Source organism: Chiloscyllium punctatum, chromosome 29 (genome assembly GCF_047496795.1).
Source record: "Chiloscyllium punctatum isolate Juve2018m chromosome 29, sChiPun1.3, whole genome shotgun sequence".
NCBI classification, from domain to species: Eukaryota; Metazoa; Chordata; class Chondrichthyes; order Orectolobiformes; family Hemiscylliidae; genus Chiloscyllium; species Chiloscyllium punctatum.
Window position 1 is genome coordinate 20,301,758 of NC_092767.1, and position 9,827 is coordinate 20,311,584.

Below are 9,827 nucleotides of genomic sequence, written 5' to 3' on the forward strand. Positions count from 1 at the left end.
AGGCTTATTCCCTGGGTTGGCTCGAACCACCAACATTTCAGCCAAATGCACTGACCATTTGAGATACAGAAACTGGCAACGCAGATATCCAAAAGCAAAGTTACCGACGGGATGTGAGGATCTGTCCGACAGCAGGAACTTGCGTTGTTTTCAGAGACGGTCGCTGATTTTATCACCGAGAGGGTTAGCACACTGAGGAACTGCAAACACTCAAATTAAAAGGCATCCACACATGCGCAGTTCTCACATAGTTGCGCACTGACAATGCTGGTATTTGAAGCCACCATTCGATAGAAACTGAAGCTTAAAATCCAACACATTAGACCGCTCGACCACGCTATCACATAAAAGCCAGCACTCAGACTTGTTATGACTAGTGTTTCAGCATGGATTCACTTCAGACACTTAGACCTCGCAAATTTTGTAATGAAATTGGCGTAATTTAAGAAGAAAGACCAAAATAAGTGTACAGACAAGGAACAGGCCCTTCATCCATTCAAGCCTGAACCGATCCAAATCTACTGTTTAAACCTGTCACCGAATTCCTAAGCATCTGTATCCCTCTGCTCCCCACCTGCTCATGCATCTGTCCAGACGCCTCTTAAATGTATCTACCGTGATTACCTCTCCCGTCTCTGCTGGGAACGCGTTCGAGACACCCACCACCCGCTGTGTCAAGTAGTTGCCGCGTGTATCCCTCTTAAACTTTTCACGTCTCACCTTGAAAGCGTGACCTGTCGGTATTTAATCCTTCAACCTGGGAAATAAAACTTTTCTCTATCTACCCTGTCTGTACCCTTCATGATTATGTAAACCTCAAAAAGGTCTCCCTCAAACTTTCCTTTTTTCTAATGAAAACAAACCTAACCTACTCAACCTCTCTTCCTAGATTGCACCATCCATATGAGGCAACATCCGCTGAAACCTTTTACACACCCTCTCCAAAGCGTCCACATCCTTTTGGTAATGTGGCGACCACAAATTTACACAGTATTCTAAGTGTGGTCAGACCAATGCATTGTTCAGTTTTAACATGACTTGTTAGCCATTTTATTCAATACCCCATCCAATGAAGCCAAGCATATTCTATGCCTGCTTGACCACTCTATCCACCTGTGCAGCAAACTTCAGTGTATAATGGACCTGCACTCACAGATCTCTCTATCCATCAACTTTTTTTCCCCCAAAGCTCTTCCGTTGATTGTATAACCCCATCTAGAATTAGACTGACCGAAATGCGTCACCTCACATTTGTCTGTTTTGAACCCCAGCTGCCACTTTTCTACCCAACTTTCCAGTATATCTATATCCTCCTGTGTTCTTTAATAGTCACTTATAATTTCTGCTATTCCAGAAATCTTCGTGTCATCTGCATTATTCTGATTATTGCAACAGTGCTCTCTTCCAGATCACTTCAGTATATCACAAACAGCAGTGACCACAACACTGACCCCTGTGGAGCACTACTGGTCATCTTTCTCCATTTCCAGAAACTCCATTCAACTGCCACTCTGTCTCCTATTGCTCAACTAATTCTTTATCCACCTGTGTAGAACACCCTGCACACCATGTTACTTTACGTTCTGTATTTGGTTACCATGGGGAACCTTATCTAACTCATTACTGCAGTGCATGTATATGACATCAACAGCCTTTCCTTCATCTATCAACTTAGGCACTTCCCCGAAAAACTCAATGCCTCTCACTGATATGCACATTAATTTCTAAATATGAATAGATCCTATCACTCAGTACATTCTCCAGCAACTTTCCCAACACTGATGTTAGGCCCATTGTTCTGTAGTTATCCGGAATATCCCTACTATCCTTCTTTTACAGGGGACAATATGAGCAACGTTCCAGTCTGCCAGAACCTCACCTGTGCTGAAGGATGCCACGAAGATATCTGTCAGGGCCCCAGCTATTTCCTCTCTCACATCACTCAGGAACCAGGAATAGATCCCATCTGTTCCTGGCGATTTGTCCACATTAATTACTCCTAGCCTGCCCAATACAGCTTCCCTACTTATGTCAACATGATCCAGATTAATCAAATGTCTTCCTCTAGACTCAACATTCATCATGTTCCTCTCCTCAGTGAACACTGATGCAAAATAATCATTCAGAATCATACCCACTCTCTCAGATTTGACATGCAGCCTTCCTTAATTTTCCTTTTGTGTACCAATCCTTTCTCTGGTTACCTGCTTGCATCTTATATATGAATAATGGCTTTAGGATTCTCCTTAATTGTGCTAGCGTTGAGTTGTTTCATGACCCCTTTCAACACCCTTGATTCCTCGTTTAAGACTTGTCCTACTCTTCTCATGTTCCTACAGGGACCATTATGTTGTGAGCTGCCGAGGCGATATGTGTGCTTCCCTTTTCCTCTTGGCGAGTCGTACAATTGTCCTGTCATCAACAGTTCTCAAATCCTTTGCCTTCAACGGGACATGCCTATCCTGCACTATATTTAAACTATCTTTGAAAGCCTGACACATATGAACTGTGGACTTTCCTACAAATAGCTGTGCCCAATCCACATTTCCGACCTCCTGCATAATTTTGATATTGTTAGCTTTGGCCCAGTTTCGTACTCTTTCCTTAGGACCACTCTCATCTTTGTAAATGAGTATTCTAAAACTTACAGAATATTGGACACTTCCCAAAGAAATCACCCACGGCAACTGCTATCACCAGCCCTGGCTTATTCCCCAATATCAGTTCCAATATGGCCTATTCCCTCGTCGGACTATTGATATACCTCTCCAGAAAACTCACCTGGAGGCTTCTTACAAATGGTATCCCATCCAGACCTCTGACACTAAGAGTATCCTTGTCAATGTTGGGAAAACGGAAATCTCCAATCAACACTAAATTATTGCTTCTACGTCTTTCCATGGTCTGTTTAACTATTTTTTCTTACACCTCACGCTCTCTGTAATACAGCCCCAAATATCTAACCTCATCCTTCTTATTTCACTGCTCCATCCATAGTGTCTCACGACCCAAGCCCTATATGGTGTCCTCCTTTCGCACAGCCATGAGATCATCCCTGACCAGGAATGCAACTCCTTCCCCTTTTACTTTCCTCCCTGTCCCGTCTGAAGCGTCTATATCCTAGAACATTTGGTTGCCAACCATGCCCTTCCATCAACTAAATCTCTGTGATCGCAATAACCTCATATTCCAGACACCAACCTCAGCCCTAAATTCATCTGTCTCTATCCATGCATTAAAGTAGATGCATTTCAGTCCACCAGTTCTTTTGCATTCATCTGCTCTCTGCCTACTCTTCCCATTATTAATGCTATCTTCCAGATTTTTGGGGTTTCCAGTTTCCACCTCACTGCCGACTTGTTGAATCTTGTGGTTCCCAGCCCCCTGCCACATTAGTATAAAACCTCCCCAACAGCAGTAGCAAAAACTCCCGAAAGGACATACGTTCCCATCTGGTTCAGATGTAGATCAATTATCTTATAGTTCCACATTCCCCAGAACTGATCACAAAATCCAACAAATCTGAAACCCGCCCTGCAGCACCATTCCTCAACTCACGTGTTCACCGTGCCGTTTTTTTTTATTCATTTCTCCGCTGGCAGTCACATGGCACAGGCAGTAATTCCGACATTACTACCTTTGAGGTCCTCCTCTTTAATTTCTCTCCTAGCTCCCTGAATTCTCCCTGCAGGTCCTCATCTCGTTTTTTTTTGTTGGTGCCTGTATGCACCAAGACAACTGGCTTTTCACGATCTCCTTTTCGAATGCTCTTCAGCTGATGGGCGACATCCCTGGCCTGAGCACCTGGGAGGCAATATAACTCTCCAGAATTTCTGACACTCCACAGTGAGTCCACCCGCAGCTCCAGAGTGGCCACGCGGTCAAACAAGTGCTGCAGCTGGACAAACTTCTTGCAAGTGTATGTTTAGAAAACCTTTACAAGGATTTGCAAGGTTTGCACTGCTTGGACATGAGAACGAAACTGAATAGGCTTCGTCAGATTCCCAGGAGCTTCAGTGCTTATGTTTGACCTCACAGAAGCTTATAAAATCATGAGGAAGACAGACAGAGTAAATAGTCAGGGAGCACTTCTTCACAAGACACGCGAGTTCAAATCTACATGGCAAACGTTTAACGTGAGAGAGGAAAAATTGAAAAGGGATGTGACGGACACATGTTTTTCACACAGAACTTTTGCGTGTGTAGAATGACTTGCCACATTTAGTGGCAGAGTCTGGTGCACTCACAACATTTCAAAGGCATCTGAATGGGTGTATATACAGGAAGACCTCGGAGAGATAAGGCACAAATATTGGCAGAAATGTATGGATTAATTTCGGTTATCTATTCAGCAAGGGCAAGTTGGATCGCGGGATTTGTTTCCATTCTGGACAAGTCTGAGATGCTCCAGCCACCGGCAACAGTTTGAATACACCATTTGCAAAAGAAAACCGCATGTTGTTTGTTACTCAGCCAGCGAGTTTGGTTATTTTGTTTGGAGGGTGGATGAGCCCAACCGATCCAGAGATGAAGGTTTTCCGGATATTTGCTGCCAATGACCATCCTTCTTGACACTTTCCCAAGTTCGCCATCAAAGATATTGGATGAAGAAAAATACCTCACGTATCGCATTACCCACATTGCTCTCCAGCGAATCCAAAAACTGAAAGCTCTTAACGTGGAACAGAATCAAAACTGAAAAGGCAGTACCATGATCAGACACACCGAAGCTTAAGTGCTGTCTGTGAGGCACTGTGAGTCGTCTCTGACATGAACTGCTCGCACAAATAACAGCAATGCAATTCCAAACCTACTGGAGATTTAGTGTATTGCCAAGTCCCAGAAAGTGCTCAAGTATCATAAAACAAAACACAACAACGAACCATTAAAAGTGATCATTTCCAATTATATCCGTGATTAAATTCGGCCATCAATGCGCCGGTGCCCCCATCTGATCGAGAGAGCCAATCACCTTTCTCCCTCACCAGGACAGTAATGAAGGAAATGAAAGCACAGCAACGTTTCACATCGCGATTGCCCACCTTTTTGCCACAGCATCAAAAAACGGTGAACAGATTCAATGCAGGATCTTCTTTCGAAATAACGGTGAAATAACTATGTCTATTCACTTTCAGAGTAAACGAGGAACAAAGCAAGTTGTCTGCAATATGAATAACCAATGTAGATTACTTTGGTCCCAGGTTCTACTGATGCACAGACTTTCATATGAAAAGGTTCCTTGGGTGATTGCCCTACACCCAGAAATCTTCTGGCTGCCTTCTGTTTGCACTGACCCATTAACCTTGTGCTGCTCTAATCGAATTTGTTGTTCTTGCCATTTGTCCGTATTGCTACTCGGGATAGCTGGTCGTGGCAACTCATGACTGCCACACAAATTCTTTGCCAAAATTGGATAGTCCCGCAACGTGATTCGCAGTGCACGAACTTTGCAATGAGTATATGCCACACGGCAAGTTAAAAAGCACGCTTCCATTTATTAAAGTAAGTTTCTAGGAACTGACAGCCAGATTCCTCCTTACACTCGGAATTATGACAACACATAAACCAACAGCCTCTCTCAGAGACAAGTGACCAATGCCCGACTTGTGCCAGACAAACGTAGTTAACAGGATTGCACGCAGGGACTGCACATAAAACGATAGAGGAGAAGCAGACAGACGACCATCGGGCTGCGTTCAGGCAGTTCAGTTACCCTGTAAACCCCATGCACAGCTGTTCCTTGTAGGTACACACAGGGTTCTGAGTGTCTCTGACTCCGGGACTTGGAACTCGGATGATATGACCGTCTGCAGCACTGGTTACTTCCTTGTGTGAGGTAACTCCCGATGGAACATATGTAAAACACGATAGCTCATTGAGAAATACGTCCAAAATAGTACCCAAGAGACGTATTTCTGTTGTGTTTCTAGTCCTGTTCCTGACATGACAGACAGCATTGTACTTATTGTGTGCTTCCGTGATCGCATTGTGTGCAGTAATCTGCGTTTGAGCTGCAATTACGTGCGTTTGAAATCCAGGACCACCGGCCTCGATTTTGTTTTCCTCTTCTCGTGCGCAATTGCAACACAGGAAACGATCAATTAATATTGGGAAATAATATACACAGGCGTGTGAAAAGCTCACTTTCCGTCGCAATTATTCAATGGTTAGAGATCACTTTGATACAGGAGATAAGGTTGGAAAGTGTGTTTGGGTAGAGATGAGGAACATTGAGCAAAGAGGAAACCAGCCGGTGCAGCTTACAAGAACACTAACAGTAACCACAGTGTAACAAAAAACGTACAGGAAAAAATACCGCCTGTGAATGATAAATGAAGGCAAGAATTATGGGAGACATTCATTTCCCTTCTTCCTCTCCTGTTTGAATTGTAAAGAAACTTTGAAGAAAAACAATCGAAAACTCATACATGCCCCACCGAACAACGTGCGCCATACCTTGGTCATTGATTACTGTAGATAAGAATACTTACAATGTGCAAACAGGTCCTTCAGCCCAGCAACTCCACACCGACCCGCCCGAGCCCAAATGCTTTAACCACGTCAATTTAGCACGGCCATTTCGACAAACCGGTACATTTTTGGACTGTGGGAGAAAAGCAGAGCAAGCACACGCAGGCACAGGGAGATTGTGCAAACTCCACACATTCAGTTGATTGAGGCGGGAATTGACCCTGACTCCGTGGCATTGTGAAACAGCAGCGCTCACGATGGTGTCAGCGTGAGATGGGACTTATTTGCCTTCTTTAATTGGGAAAAATCTCTGTCATTGTGAGCATCTGGAAAGACCAGTTCCTTCGCCAGAAAAAGAAATGAATATGTCATTAAACTTTGTTTGTTTCAGATCCAAGAATACTCAGATCCATAGCTCCTTTCAATGAATACTTTTGACTCAATTTGGCTGCAAATATCTTGTCCTAACTTTGTGCTTTTCTTCTTTTACATTGGTGTCTCGCACCTTACAAATGACAGCAAAGGTATGAATGGAGATGGAAACATGTAACTCAAGTCAGCGGCAGCTTTCAATGAGATCACGGCTGATTTGGTCAATGCTCAGGGGTCGCTGGTGTCTGTAGTCATGGCCGAGTGGTTAAGGCGATGGATTAGAAATCTATTGGGGTTTCCCCACGTAGGTTCGAATCCTGCTAACTAAGTTATGAACGCTTTCCTGCTGGAACTATTCAAAGTTCTGAAGGCCTGTTTTGCAAACCAGGCCTGTAATTTGATTAGACTTGAGAAACTCGAGTTCTTCATCAGAAATGCTCCACATTTAAAACATTATCTCTGTTTCTCTTTCCAGATACACTGCTCGACACATCGGGTTTCTGCAGTTGTATTGAACGCCCTGAGCAGAAGTGCTGCTTTTCATTAGATTCCTTCCATCCCTTGTCCTCTGTTCTCTGACTCTGGTCATTGGCAACACTTCCTCCTGCTCGTCAGAGTGCTCATTCCTCACCGCTCCCTCTCCCATCATTACAAACGACCGCAGGAAATTGCCACTTAACCATCTTTGTTCCAAAGTGAAACTCACCAGCCTAGGAACTCTCTCCACCAAACGGGACTTCTCATCCCTGGACATGGTGCAAGCCAGATGATTGTGAAGAGTTCCTGTGAAAATATTGTCAGTTGGCAGTTGGAAAAATGTTTAGGAAGCAAACCATATAATTTAGGCTCCAGCTTTGGAAATCTTGAGAAACCCTTTGGGAAATGGAATCATAGGAGATTGAAGAAGTGTAAATTGTCAGTCCGAGTAGAGGAAGGGACATTGACTCTGATCTTCTCGAGACAGGAACTGATTTGAGACATTGAAAGAATTCTCGCTCCCGTACGCGAGGAATACAAACTTCATCTGGACTGTGGGATAATGAAAAACTCTGGAACACTCAAGACAATATCCAAATATTGACTGAGATCACTACAGTACGAGTACTATAGATGGGTCAGTCTTTGTCCACTGTGTGCGGGAGGGCTTCCTGACACAGTATGTAGACATGCCTTCAAGGGAAGAAGCCACTTTCGATTTAGTACTGGGTAACGAGCCTGGCCAGGTTTTAGATTTGGAAGGAGGTGAGCCCTGTGGAGACAGCGATCACAATTCTCTCAGGTTTACTTTCGTGATGGAAAGGGATAGGTGTACTCCACGGAGCAAGAGTTTCAGCTGGTGGAAGGGAAATCACGATGCAATGAGGTAAGACTTAGGAATCGTAGAGTTCGGTAGGAAACTGTAGGGGGTGAGCACATTAAAAATGTGGAGCTTATTCAAGGAAAAGCTCCTGTGTGTCCTAGATAAGTATGTACCTGTCAGGGAGGGAGTAAGATATAGAACGCGTGAGCCGTGCTTTACTAAGGAAGTGGAAACCCTGGTCAAGAAGAACAAGAAGTCTTATGTTAGGAGAAAACGTGAAAACTCAGTTCGAGCGCTCGAGGGTTCCAACGATATCAGGAAAGACCTAAAAAGAGAGCTGAGGAGAACCAGGAGGAGACATGAGAAGTTGTTGGCAGATAGGATCAGGGTTAACCCTAAGGCTTTCCATAGGTATGTGAGCACTAAAAGAATGACGAGTGTTAAATTTGGGACAATCAAGGATAATAGTGGGAAGTCGTATGTGGAGTCAGTGGAGATAGAGGAAGCACTAAATAAATATTTTTCGACAGAGTTCGCTATAGATAATGAAAATGTTGGCGAGGAAGATCGAGAGATACTTGCGTCTAGACTAGAAGAGATTGAGGTTCACATGGAAGAGATATTAGAACTACTGCAGAGTGTGAAAATAGATAAGTCAGCTGGGCCGGACGGGATCTGTCTGATGTTGTTCAGCAAATGCACGACAGGAAGGTACAAATCAAGCTGATGCTAACAACGGCTCGTTTTGAGCCGCTAATTTGCAGTGAAGTGGCGGCGCCAATAAAAGGTGTCACGCAGCTCGTCTAATTCCACATCCTGAGCTCGAAATGACCAGATGTCTCTCGCAGAGTTTCGGCAGGGTCTTGCTTAGACGACACCATGACACGTTTTCACTGGAGTGGATCATGAAATCGCGTCGGGACTGCGAATAAAACGATGGAAACTTCCAGCAGAGAAGGAGGCGACCCTGAAGCAGGCAGCTGAGGACAAATGTTTCTCCTTTGCCAGTGAAAGGCACTGCTTCACAAATTGGAAACTTCGAAGTGAAGCAGTGTTGGTGATTATCTTCGCTGCTTGTTCACCTTTTTAATTCTGATTCCGTGAAAGTCCATGGCATTACATATCGACATTCTGCCAGCGGTGAGCGCGTCTGTTGGGCCTGTGGCGTAATGGATAACGCGTCTGACTTCGGATCAGAAGATTGTAGGTTCGAGTCCTACCTGGTTCGAAGGGGAATGTCTGACTTTAATCGTGCCCCAGGTTGACGCTCCCTTGTGAAATCCTGTCGGGACTTCGCTTCTGTGCTTCCACGTTTGGAACTTGCATTTGTCCTCTTGTCCATTTCAAATTCCAGCTCACCACAACGGAGACCTCTGTCGCTTTGGGGGTATCTTTCTGTGTGTCTCCCTTTGGGGGTGAAAATGAGCATGAGTTCGTCAAAAGAGTTCCAAGTCGTTGTGCAAGTGTCATACATTTGCCCCATTATTGTGCCATTTAAGAACACAGGATAAAGTCATTGACATTTGCACTGGGAACATGAGAACACACGAGACTTTGGGCCAAAGTTGGAAACTGAGACTGGAATGGATGGCTCTCTGATTAGCCGCGACGCACACAGGCGGAATGGCCTTTTCCCACTTTGTAAATCTACGAAGACAAGTTGAAAATAATCTGCAACGAAAAT

At 44.3% G+C, this 9,827-nt stretch overlaps 2 non-coding genes across 2 annotated transcripts; both read left to right on the plus strand.

The window, feature by feature from the left end:
* The first annotated feature begins 7,090 nt into the window (after window positions 1-7,090).
* Window positions 7,091-7,172, plus strand: trnas-aga (transfer RNA serine (anticodon AGA)). Its single transcript has one exon. It is a non-coding gene; the product is annotated as a tRNA-Ser (tRNA).
* Window positions 7,173-9,298: 2,126 nt separating this feature from the next.
* trnar-ucg (transfer RNA arginine (anticodon UCG)) lies at window positions 9,299-9,371 on the plus strand. The gene has a single exon. It is a non-coding gene; the product is annotated as a tRNA-Arg (tRNA).
* The last annotated feature ends 456 nt before the right edge of the window (window positions 9,372-9,827 follow it).